This window comes from Ostrinia nubilalis, chromosome 23 (genome assembly GCF_963855985.1).
Source record: "Ostrinia nubilalis chromosome 23, ilOstNubi1.1, whole genome shotgun sequence".
Taxonomy (NCBI): Eukaryota; Metazoa; Arthropoda; class Insecta; order Lepidoptera; family Crambidae; genus Ostrinia; species Ostrinia nubilalis.
In genome coordinates this window covers 11,713,393-11,720,926 of record NC_087110.1, presented here as the reverse complement: position 1 = coordinate 11,720,926, position 7,534 = coordinate 11,713,393, and positions in this window count along the sequence as shown.

Genomic DNA, 7,534 nt, shown 5'->3' with positions numbered 1-7,534 from the left:
TACGTGTTATCACTACTAGAAGACTCGAGTACGAAAACATATCGAGGCGTAAACTTTAAAGCGTATAAAAGTATTCAGTCTGACATTGTTGAGAACCAGGTACAGAAAAGAACTTCAAGACAAACAGCGACTTATTTAGTTGTAATACGAGCGATTTTTCTACAGATATTTGGCTTTATTCTGATGCTGTTGCACGTAGACCACTTTGTGTGCGGTTTTAGAATGTTTGGGAATGTTATTTTGAATATATTTAGGTGAGGAAAAATACCTTTTAAACTAGACTTTTCTTTGTTTTCTTTAAAGGAAAAACTGAAATTCTACTTTTCAGCTAATGCTGGCCGTCTTCTTATGATACGTCTGTATTCAAACGATGCTTGCTGAAGTGAAGCAGCAAATTGAACGCACCACGTTGAATAGAGGTCTGTGATTGGTTCGTGTGTCACCCTGTGCGACCACGCGCACTGTGAGACCTCATAGTAATGTTTGTGAATACGGGTGTTACTGTACACCCCTGAACTCTACAAGCCGAAATTAAACAAACTCTACACCTTAGTTAAATTACATATGTGACACGGTCGTACCGCTATTGTCACAACAACATCGTAAGGTAGAAAATTTTGTTCATTAGGTACTTTTTAAATATGTTCTAGTAGTATATAATAACTAGTGCTTCGCTCTGCTCATCTTGGCCCCACACTGCTGTGCCCTCAGATTATTACAGCCATTTTAATATTTTTACAAGCTTAATTTCGACCGAAATGACACTATTAACAAACTCAAAAACTTCCATAATTCGTGTAACATTTCAATAAAAATATCGGTTCCCAAACTCTTAATTAGAAAACTGTACGCGAACTAAACGAAGTTGGGCGAAAAACGTTCCAATTAGCGAAGTTTGGTGTTTTTCAGTTCAGCCGGTGTCATCGTGCAGCTTGTTAGTAGTTGCTGCGGCGCGTCGGTCTGTGTGTATCTTTCGAACTGGTGTTTCTCAAACTATCTGATATAAAAACCCCAGCGGGTTTTAAAATTGCGAAATCTCATATTTTTCAAAGGATCAGTGTGGACTCTTGTTTCTTTTACGTTTGCCTATCACTTAAATGCTTATACGTATGTTAATATACGGCTTAATTTAGTTGAGTGTAAATTAAAATTACTTGGAAGATTACTTGTCGCTTTCCAGGTGAAAGGAAGGATTTACTAGTTTGTTAGGCCCTTTCCAGGGTGCTTATACACGTCCCAAACATAGCTTGGTGGAAGAAACTCAGTATAACTAAAATATCAATTTTAAAACCGTGATTAACATTCATTTTCGGCTGGTTTTAGTGTCACGCGGACCGTCCGGTGCGGACCCACTCCGCACGGCCGATCTGTATGAACTTCTAGGGAGCGTTTTAGAGTAATGCGGTCCGGAGGAACCGCTCCGCTCCCTAGCAGTTCATACAGATCGGCTGTGCGGAGCGATCCTTCACTCAGTAAACACTTTTTTTTCCAGCAATGTCTTTGTTTAAATTTTTTAAAGTTTTATTTGTAAACTGTTAAAATCTGATCTTACAGGGGGGAATAAAAATTTAGGTTGAGAACCGATGACAAAACTTGTATGAAAGACGGATTTAATGTTAAAGTTTTCTTGTAATCTGTTGTGTCAGATGTCTTGTGGTAATAGTTGTGTGGCGTTGTTGGTGTAATAATTAATTACTTACTAATTAGCTATGTATAATAAAGTATTTTGATGTAAAATGTTGCCAAGATGAGATCGTAATGCTAGATTTGTTAAAAATTATCAGATGGCTGGCCTGCATGGGGAGTGTAAACAAAATTCTCCATTTGTTTCTGGCAAATTAGAGAGGGAATACTCCTGCAGTGGAGACTAAATAACCTGATGATAATGATATTAATAAGATTTACGAAACAATACGCGAATAATCTGCCCTGATCAGCGTGAGGAGTGTAAGTCAAATCCTCCACTTGCCTCTGGCATTATAAAAAAAAAATAAAACCGACTCCAAAAAACCTACACTAAAACGTAGAAAAATAATTACTAATTACCTACTTATTTATTAGGACGAATTATTAATATTTATGTAGGTATACCATGATTGATACTTCTGGAGTCGGTGCCAAGATTATGAAACATGTAAAGTTTGCCTGCACCGACTCCAAAAGTATCAATCATGGTATACCTACATAAATATTAATAATTCGTCCTAATAAATAAGTAGGTAATTAGTAATTATTTTTCTACGTTTTAGTGTAGGTTTTTTGGAGTCGGTTTTATTTTTTTTTTATAAAATTTTACTTATTTCTTGCTTTTTAGTTAACTAATTATTACCTTGATGTTACCACTGAAGGTAGGCAGTACACTGAGACCAAAAAAAAATTGGTTCATAATCGGCGGAGATATTGCGTATAAAAAAGTTCATCCCCAATTTTCCACCCTTGGGGGTGAAATATTTTCTTCAAATTCGCATGAAACCACCCTTTTGATAATACCTATTCAACAAAAAAATAATCGTTCAAATTGGTTGATAATCGGCGGAGATATTGCGTATAAAATAGTTCATCCCCAATTTTCCACCCTTGGGGGTTGTTTTTTTTATTATTAAATTTAAATGGGACCACCCTTGAGGTATTACCTATACGCCGAAAAAAGATTTGTTCAAATCGGTTCATAATTGGCGGAGTTATCGCGTAACAAACATAGAAAAAAAAAAAAAAAAAAAAAAAAAAAAAAAAAAAAAAACATACGGGTCGAATTGAGAACCTCCTCCTTTTTGAAGTCGGTTGAAAATGAAAGATTCTGTAGTGGAAACTAAATGACTTGATGAAGATGATAATAATAATGATGATAATAAATTCTTAATCTCCTTAATCCTAATGGTAGCAATTCCGTCAGTATTTTCAACCGACTTCAAAAAAGGAGGAGGTTCTCAATTCGACCCGTATGTTTTTTTTTTTTCTATGTTTGTTACGCGATAACTCCGCCAATTATGAACCGATTTGAACAAATCTTTTTTCGGCGTATAGGTAATACCTCAAGGGTGGTCCCATTTAAATTTAATAATAGAAAAAACAACCCCCAAGGGTGGAAAATTGGGGATGAACTTTTTTATACGCAATATCTCCGCCGATTATAAATCAATTTGAACGATTATTTTTTTGTTGAATAGGTATTATCAAAAGGGTGGTTTCATGCGAATTTGAAGAAAATATTTCACCCCCAAGGGTGGAAAATTGGGGATGAACTTTTTTATACGCAATATTTTTAATTTTTAGTTTTTTTTTGTGTTCACGCATTTGAAGTCGGTTTTATTTTTTTTAAAAGTTAATTATTTTTTAAATAAATTCTTAGATCTAGGAACAATATCTACGCCCTGTGGGCTGAGTGTGAGTTTACATCAAACGCGCTCACTATTAGTGAGCGCGTTTAAAAAATGTATGAAAATCCGTCATACATTTCTAGTGAGCGCGATTGATGATAATTAACTTTTAAAAAAAATAAAACCGACTTCAAATGCGTGAACACAAAAAAAAACTAAAAATTAAAAATATTGCGTATAAAACAGTTCATCCCCAATTTTCCACCCTTGGGGGTGAAATATTTTCTTCAAATTCGCATGAAACCACCCTTTTGATAATACTTATTCAACAAAAAAATAATCAGTCAAATTGATTTATAATCGGCGGAGATATTGCGTATAAAAAAGTTCATCCCCAATTTTCCACCCTTGGGGGTTGTTTTTTCTATTATTAAATTTAAATGGGACCACCCTTGAGGTATTACCTATACGCCGAAAAAAGATTTGTTCAAATCGGTTCATAATTGGCGGAGTTATCGCGTAACAAACATAGAAAAAAAAAAAAACATACGGGTCGAATTGAGAACCTCCTCCTTTTTTGAAGTCGGTTGAAAACTCACAACTCACACTAGGCCCTCTGGTCAACGTAGGGAGTGTTGACCAAATCCTCCATTTTTGCCTCTGGTAAAGTGAAGAATCGAGCTCCTGCAGTGGTGAATTGATGATGATGATGAAACTTACCCCAGACCAAGGCCCGGCCACCCAGGTGGGGCAGTCGTGCTGGTTGCACGGCTGGGTGGACCTGGGGGCTGGAGACACGCAACCCGGCTCTGAGCTCGATCCTGTAGGACAGATGGATTAATTAATTATTTTTTTCAGTAGTCATCAAAAATATTTTGCTATAAGCTAGGCTGTAGATAATAGCTTGGAATATGGCCACCAGTCGGGCTAGGGTGGAGAGAACGTCGAGATAAAATTTTATAGAAGATTTTTAGACGACAAAAGCCCATAGGCTTGAAATCGATAAAAGATTATCATCATGTGAAACGTCACGTCATGTATACCTACCTCTATTTTGTAACACCACTATAATTGTACGTAATGTCATATCGAATAAACGATTTGAATTTGATTCATGGGGCGCATCCCGCTTTCATCCAAGGTGTAGCAGTGGGAACTCAAAAGATTAAAAAAAGTAGTAAATTGATGATCATTTTTAGTAATTGTCACCAGGTTGTTTAGAGAATTTCAGGCTTGAAATACTTAATTAATTTGCTTGTCAATTATTTCTGATCGGAACTGACTTAGTCCAATTCGGCCAAAACTAATGTTAAGCAACTCATGGATTCTGACATTTGATAGCAGCATCGAGTTTCCAAACAGCTGAATGTTGGTGCTAAATTAACCCTATCGCTCTAAAGAGTTAATTGGTTTTACTTTACACTTAGGCGTTTTATAAGGTTACTATAACGTAACTGGAGTCGCTTGCCAACAAAATGCTGGAGGTTAACTCGATTGGTGTCCGTTTGGTTGCCATGAAAGCAGACTCTATTGGATTACCTCGGACAACTTTACCCTTTAAACTATTAGTTAACTAGAGTGACGTTTTTACAAGTTGACGCAGCGTTTCAAGGTTGGTTTACAGTAAACTGACAAATGGGAAAGTTAGTTGCAAGCATCCTTTACACATTGGTCGATCTCACAGAATACGATAACAAAAAATTACACCGCAAAGTCAAAGTCAAAAGTCAAAATTTCTTTATTTGTTTAGACTAATAAATAGCTCTTACAAATCGTCATATGCTCTTAAGGAGCCTCTACATGTCTCATAATCTTTTTACCCTACCAGCGCTTCGAGACCAACATTTGGCAAGTGCTGAGAAGAAGCGCCGCAACAAACTCAGTCACCACTGTCTGCCGGTTAATATAAATAAATAGAAATAGTAGTAGTAGGTACATTCGATTCAGGAGCAGTTCACTGAATTTACCATGCATTCTTGTATGGTGTATCATAAGAATGGGTATACAAGATTGCGTGGTATATTAAACAAGGTAGTGACGTGCTAATATCTAGACTTACATATTAAGGTACTAGTAGAAATGACTCGCATACATAAATTTGAATAACTTGGATTGACCAGTCCCCGAAAGCAGCGCCTGTTCACAGACATGACGAGTGAACCAGCCATCGCTTCACTCGACCATATTAGAGGGAATGTAACGACCCGCCTCACTACGCCACCACCCCAGAGACATTTTAGTGAGAATGACAATGCCAAGTTATCTCTTAAAAAAAAAACTAATAATAAAGCTAAGTAACAGTCCAGATTGAGAAGCATGACACTATAACATTTGAGAAATTATTATTAGTTTATACAATATTACTTTTCATTTTAATTCTTTTTAGTGCGAGCATGAGAGGACCATAATCCTACTCCCAGGATGACTTATCATTAAGAAAATCTCGAGTTGTATAATAGGCTTTTTTAAGCATGTGATCTTTAACTATACCTTTAAATTTATTATACGGTAGCTCTTTATATTTATCAGGGACTTTGTTATAAAAATGGATACCTTGTCCCATAAAAGTGGCAAACACTTTATTAAGTCTAAAAGCGGGTATAGCCAATTTATTTTTATTTCTAGTGTTAATTTGGTGAATATCACTTTTCTTTTTGAATTCGTTAATATTTTGTTGAATAAATAGAATACAGTTTAAGAGGTATTGTGAAGCAGCCGTGAGAATGCCAATTTCTTTAAACAATTCTCTAAGGGACGCTCTTGCTTTCATTTTATACAAGTATCTTATCGCACGTTTTTGCAAAATAAATATTGTTTCAAAATCTGCAGCTTTGCCCCATAGCATGATTCCATATGACATTAGGCTATGAAAGTAGCTAAAGTAGACTAAGCGAGCTGTTGAAACATCGGTTAATGACCGTATCCTTTTTATTGCAAAAGCCGCTGAGCTGAGCTTTCCCGCCAGAGTTTCTATATGGGGGCCCCACTGGAGTTTTGAATCCAGGGTAATTCCCAGAAATACAGTAGAGTCTACCAGATCGATTGCATTATTATTAAGTTCTATTTGGGTACTAACTGTTTTTACGTTAGGCAAAGAGAATTTTATACATTTTGTTTTCTTTGCATTGAGTTGTAAATTATTTGTAGTGAACCAACTTAAAACTCTTGTTAGTGCATTATTTACATCGTCAAAGTTATTTTTACTTCTATCAATATTAAAAATCAAAGATGTGTCATCAGCAAATAACACGATTTCGCAAGAGTCCTTAACAAAATATGGTAGATCATTAATGTATATAAGAAACAAGAATGGACCCAGAATGGACCCCTGCGGAACTCCCATTTTCACAGGTGACCCAGAAGACAAAACACCATTTATGTCAACTTTTTGAACTCTAAAGTTTAAATAGGATTGTATTAAATCCAAAGCAGAGTCCTTCACCCCATAATAGTGCAGTTTGCGAATTAGCGTTTGATGTTCTACGCAGTCAAAAGCTTTTGAGAGATCACAGAAGACCCCTAGTGCATTTTGAGAATTCTCCCAAGCCTCGAAGATATGTTTAAGTAGTGCAACCCCGGCATCGGTGGTGGAACGACCCTTGGTAAAACCAAATTGTTCACTATGAAATAGTTTATTAGAGCCAAAGTGAATCATAAGTTGCTCCTGTATGATTTTTTCAAAAATCTTGCTTAGAGCGGGCAAGATAGAAATGGGTCTATAATTGCCAGGGTCGGTTTTGCTACCAGACTTAAATAATGGCATTAGTCTACTATGTTTCATGAGGTCGGGGAAGATGCCCTTCTCTATGCAATTATTGAATATTATCGCTAACTGTGGGGAAATTATATCAATAATGTGTTTGACTATCTTGACAGAGATGCCCCAGATATCAGTTGTACTCTTTACATTTAAAAGATTAAAAGTTTTAGTGATATCTAATGGAGTAATATGTTTAAAAGAGAAGTGCGAGTCACAGGGTGTCACGTGGGTTTTCAATATTTCTTCAGCCTCGGAGGGAGATGACTTTAAGTTGGCAGTTGTTGCTGAAGCTATATTACCAAAAAATTTGTCAAAAGCTTCCGCTACATCTTTATCTGCAGATATCAAATTATCGTGAACTTTGAGAGAAAAGTCATTATCTCTTGGTTTTAGTTTACCAGTCTCTCGGTTGATAACATTCCAAGTTTCTTTTATTTTATTACTGGCGTTCCCTATC